The sequence below is a fragment of the Ipomoea nil genome, unplaced genomic scaffold (genome assembly GCF_001879475.1).
Source record: "Ipomoea nil cultivar Tokyo-kokei standard unplaced genomic scaffold, Asagao_1.1 scaffold1125, whole genome shotgun sequence".
Classification (NCBI taxonomy): domain Eukaryota; kingdom Viridiplantae; phylum Streptophyta; class Magnoliopsida; order Solanales; family Convolvulaceae; genus Ipomoea; species Ipomoea nil.
In genome coordinates this window covers 549,537-555,429 of record NW_017617553.1, presented here as the reverse complement: position 1 = coordinate 555,429, position 5,893 = coordinate 549,537, and positions in this window count along the sequence as shown.

Here is a 5,893-nt window from a genome sequence, read left to right as displayed (position 1 = left end):
TGCAGTCGTTATACTGTGCACAGGGCGCACAAACGACGTTGTTTTTATTGTTTAGATTTTATGTGTATTATGTTAATAGTCTATGTATATTTTTGATAGGGGATACCCCGATCGACCTAGGCCCTCTCGACCAGCATGCCTTCGTCTCTTTCCTTCTCCTTTTGCAGGTCACAAGGCGGATTACCTAAGAAGGATCCGGTCGGTTCCCGACCGGATGTTACCTGACCGACCTGGTCGACCCCGAGCGATAGCCCTTCGACGAGAGAGTTGAGGAGAGACACGTGTCGACACTCGGCGTTGACAGCAGGGTGCCAGGGAGGACGACACGTGTGGGGCTAGCCGGAAAGCCGGGTTTGTGTCTCCGGCGCCGCGACTATAAATACCCGTCGTAGCAACAGTGTGAGGGACTTTTGGACGATCGACAGGTTGTTATCAGAGCATCCCGACCGCAGTCAGTCGGCACTCGAACAGCCATCTAGATTGTACTTAGGACCTTCACCACGATCAATAAAAAACATTTAGTTGCTTTAATTGGTCTTGTGTTAATTTGATTACCGCTTACGTGGCAATTAGCACTATCAATTTTGTTATGAGTTTATATGTACTAGTTTTTACCCCGTGCGATGCACGACATAAAATTTAAGTAACTTTATTGTTGATAATATTTTAAAAACAATAAAATAAAATATTAATTATGAAATCAAAATTCATTCTGAAATATATTTTTCTTTAACAATACTAAATTGGTTGTTATATCGAACATACTATTAGCATATATTATAAAGAATTGTGTTATTAGATAACACATGAAATTTTAAAATTTTACATTAAAATAATTATACACACACACACACACATTTTTATTAAAAAAAAAAAATCGGGTGACCGGAGCATATCTAAAACAAACTAATAAATACAGTATCATCTTCAGGTAAAATTGATTGTTTTCAACGAAATTAAGAAATACATCATATTTTCTAATTACTTAATATCAGTTCAATAACTATTTGTTTAAATTTATTCGTCTCTCCAATATTATTATTCATGGAACTGATTTAAATTCTTAAAATCTTTTTTTTTTTTTAATTTAGTAACTGATTTAGTAACTTTTTCACATTGGTATTTAATACCTTAAAACAATGCAATTTCATTTAGGCGGGAAATTGATGTGGCAAAAAACATTTTGCTATTATATATAGTAAGATTATGTATTATGTTAATAGTTTATGTGTATTTTGTTATGAGTTTATATGTATTATGTTAAATTATGTATATTTTGTTATAATTTTGTGTATTCTATTAAGAGCTTATGTGTATTATGTTATAAGTTTATGTGTATTATGTATTATGTTATAAGTTTATATGTGTATTATGTTATAAGTTTATGTGTATTCTGTTATGAGTTTATTTACATTCGAAACAGAGAATTTTTATTTTTTTTTAATTTAACAGTAGAAACAGAGAACAGAATTTCTATAAAAATTAAAAAAAAAAAAAAAAAAACATGATCAAAACAACGTCGTTTTGACAAGGGCGCACAATGCATTGTGCGCCCTAATACACGGTATAATTTGCCTTGTTTTTGCAATCTTTATTGCATGGACCATGGTCCGCACAATTGTGTGGACCATAAATAAAAAGTACATTTTTAATATACTAAGAGTAAATTATTTATGTACGTAACGTACATTTTTTGAAAGTACATTTTTAATATATTAAGGGTACATTATTTTATATAATGTACATTCACTAGAAAAATAATGTACCTTCAGTACAAAATAATGTACTTTTAATATATGGAGTATTAAAAATGTACCTGATATTCATGATCCACACAATTGTGTGGACCATAGTCCACATAATAATTTGCCTTGTTCTTGTCTTTCTTTCTTTCTTTTTCCTTTTTTTTTTTTTGAAAAAAAAAAAAGAATTGAACAAATTGAACACCAAAATTTATACCTTAGAATGGTAAAAGAAGGATATTGATAAATTGAACCATGGTCCACGTAACTGCGTGGACCATAAATGTAATATATATTTTTAATATATTAAAAGTATATTATTTGTGTATTGAATATATATTATTTGATAATATATAAAAAAAATTATGTACTTTTAAATAATGTACTTTATATATACAAATAATGTGTTTTTAGTATTAATTTACACAAATGTGTGGACTATGGTTCGTGGAAGGATATTATAGAAGCTTATGTGTCATCTAGGAATTGGTTAATTTGTTAATAATCTACTATACTAATAAGAGACCAAGAGAGTTAGGCAGGCAATTTATATCCTGCACCACGGCGCACGTTGCATTGTGCGTCCAGATGCAAAACGACGTCGTTTCAGTTTTTTTTTTTTTTTTTTTTTTTTTTTTTAAATTTCGCTACCCAGTGTTTGGCGGTTAATTTTCCTTCTAAAAAAAATCTCATGTTCAAAAATGTACATAATGTTATACATTGAATGTACATAATTGTATAACAAAATATACATACTGTTTTTTAAAAGATAATACACATAATCTAACATAATACATAATAAACATAAACTTTTAACATAATACACATTAACTCTTAACATAATACACAAAAATTTCTTGATTCGGATGTACATAATTGTATAAAAAAAATGTACATAATAAAAAATATACATAATTGTATGAACAAATATACATAATTGTATAAACAAATATACATAATCACACCAACTTCCTACCGCGCCTCCCAAAACGACGTCGTTTTGGGAGACGCGTGGCGCACAATGCTACGCGCACCGTGGTGTAGGGTATAACGATTGAGTTAGGCATATATCTACTATACTAATAAGAGCCCAAGAGAGTTAGGCCTATAATGGGTAGAAAAAATGGCGGTTAAATTTTTTAATAATTAATGGCTCAAAATGATCATATTTTAATTTTTCTTTAAAATTTCCTAATTTATCATTAATGAATATGATTATCCGTTAACTTTTCTGTTAATTTCTGTTAGTTCACCGTTAACTTACTCATTGATTTTAATAAGAAAGATCTTAGGTTCGAACCTCATCCCAATCAAAGTTGGCCTAATTAGTGCTCTATTGTAGATAATAATTTAGTAGCTACAACAAAAAATAATACATATGCATTTCTTTAATTTAGAATTATGTGTCTACAATGTCTTTATTCAAAAAAAATTATTCATTATAAATAATTTAAATAAGAGAAATAATTTCATTAATTATATTATATTTATTTTTCTCCAATATAAAAATTCTTTACATTCAAATTCATCAATTGATTATATTCGCTACATTGTCCCTACAATGTCTTTATTAAAAAAAAAAGTATTCATTATCAATAATTTAATTGACACTGCTGGAAACTATGGAATTTTCGACTACATGAAAGTGATCTTAAATCAAGTCGAAAGATTTGTTCCGACCATTTTTGGTATCTGGAAAAACCTTTTGTTGCTATTTTTGACCACTTTTTGGTTTCGACTTGATTTAAGATTACTTTCAGGTGGTCGGAAATTCCATAATTTTCAGCAGTGAAAAGAGAAATGATTTTATTAGTTATATTGGCTTTATATTTCTCCAATGTAAAAATTCTTTACATTCAAATTCATCAATTGATTATATTCACTACATTGTCTATTATTTTTTTGTGCACTATTTTTTAATTAAATATCAAAGTTATAATACAAAATAATGCTATATATTTATTTACCAAGTATTTTATTAATACCATGAAAAATTTAAAAATATATAATTAATAAAGTCAATCATATTACCTACTTGAGGGATTTGTTGACAAAGAGAATATTCAAATCACACAACAAATTGAAGTGAGAACTACCTCGCAATGTCCTTGTTTGACAATCAGCACTTAGGGGTTAGCGTTAGCGGATTATATTAGCGAATTCGACCAGCGAATTATATCAACGGTTGGTAAAAAGATATTTGAAAAAAAATAGCTTTTTAGATTAACATGTAAAATGACCTAAGGGTATACATATATTTAATAATAATAATAATAATAATAATAATAATAATAATAATAATAATAATAATAATAATAATAATAATTGTTTTAAAAAATAAAAAAATAAAAAAATATAATTAAGCCAATAATATTAACTACTTGAGGATTTATTGACAAAAAGAGTATTCAAATCACACAACAAATTGAAGTGGGAAACTATCTCGCAATGTTCTTGTTTGGCAATCAGCAGTTAGCTCTTCAATATTAGTATATATTTAATATTTTATGCCCTAATTTTTATTTGCTTTCCTTTATGTCCCGTATTTGGTTTCAACCATACCTATACAATTATTTTATTGACGATTATAATCAATCTTGACTATATTATCTTGCATTTGTAACCTTAGAATTGCCTATTTAAATACGCAAATTTAACATTCAATTATCTATGCATGAACAATTCCAATATAATTTTGCATTGATATACTTTAAAGTACTTATTTTAAAAAAAAATATTGGGCATTATCCCAATCGAGTAATGCGCGTAAATAACTAGTTATTAAAATATAAAGGTAGTAAGATCAAATAAGTTCATCTACTCCTCCGCAATGTTCAACTTACACCTTCATCATCTAAAATAAATGTAATCAGACACATTAAGAGGGTGTTTGGTTTGAGAGGAATTACAATTTCCTCCATTTGTGGATCTTAATATAAATGTCTACATCAAGATTTTGTGTGTGTGAGAAAATAGGAGTACACATAATATCTCTTGAGTTTCTCGAAAAATCACATTGATATTAAAGTTAGTATTGCAGGATTTCCAGACTGGAGAATGACTTGTTATTATGGTTTCCCGGAGCGGCATAGAAGGAATGAGTCGTGGGAGTTGATTAAATTGCTTGCTTCAAAATCTGACTTGCCCTGGGTGATGATTGGTGATTTTAATGACCTCTTGTACCAGCATGAGAAAAGAGGGGGTAATCCACACCCGAATAGGCTCCTACGCGATTTTGGGAATACTATTGAGGAATGTGGGTTGTCTCAAATGTCTATGGGGGGTTACTAGTTTACTTGGGAAAAGGGTAAGGGCACAGCATCCTGGATTGAGGAAAGATTGGATAAGGTACTATCTAAGGATAGTTGGAATTCTATAGTGGTTGGAGCCAGAGAAACTAATCTGTTGACCCGTAAGTCTGATCATTCGGTATTATTTCTGGCAATCCGGGAGCCATGTGGAGAGAGGAGTGGCAGGGGAAGGGGTTTTCGTTTTGAATCTGCATGGTTGTATGACGAGGGGTGTAGGCATGTGGTGGAGGAGTCGTGGGCAGAAGGGAGAGGCAGGGGCTTTCAGAGCTGTGTTCGGTATTGTGGTCATCGATTATCTAGATGGGGGGGGGGGGGGTGATCGATTCCATAAATTTGGGGAGAAAATAATGAATTTGAAGAAGGCACAAGAGTGTCTAAAAGGGTGTACGGACCCAGCCTCTCTCCTTGAGTACCAACAACTTGAGGAACACTTGAGTCGGCTGAGGCTCAGGAGGATGCATATTGGAGACAGAGGGCCAAGCAACACTGGCTCAGAAATGCGGACGCTAATACAAGGTTTTATCACAGGTATGCCTCTCACCGAAAAAAGAAAAATACTCTTACTACTCTTATGAATGATGCTGGGGATTGGGTGGAAGGGGATGCCATGACTCAGGTCATATTACAATACTTTGATAATATTTTCTGCACTAGCCACCCTGAGAGTGGCAATGTTGTATTTGGGGATGTGACACCTCGGGTCACACAGGCTCATAATGAATCCCTCATGCGTCCGTTTGAGAGAGAAGAGGTTAAGAATGCACTGTTTTCAATGTTTCCGGATAAGGAACCTGGCCCGGATGGGATGAGCCCAGGGTTTTATCAGCATTTTTGGGATGT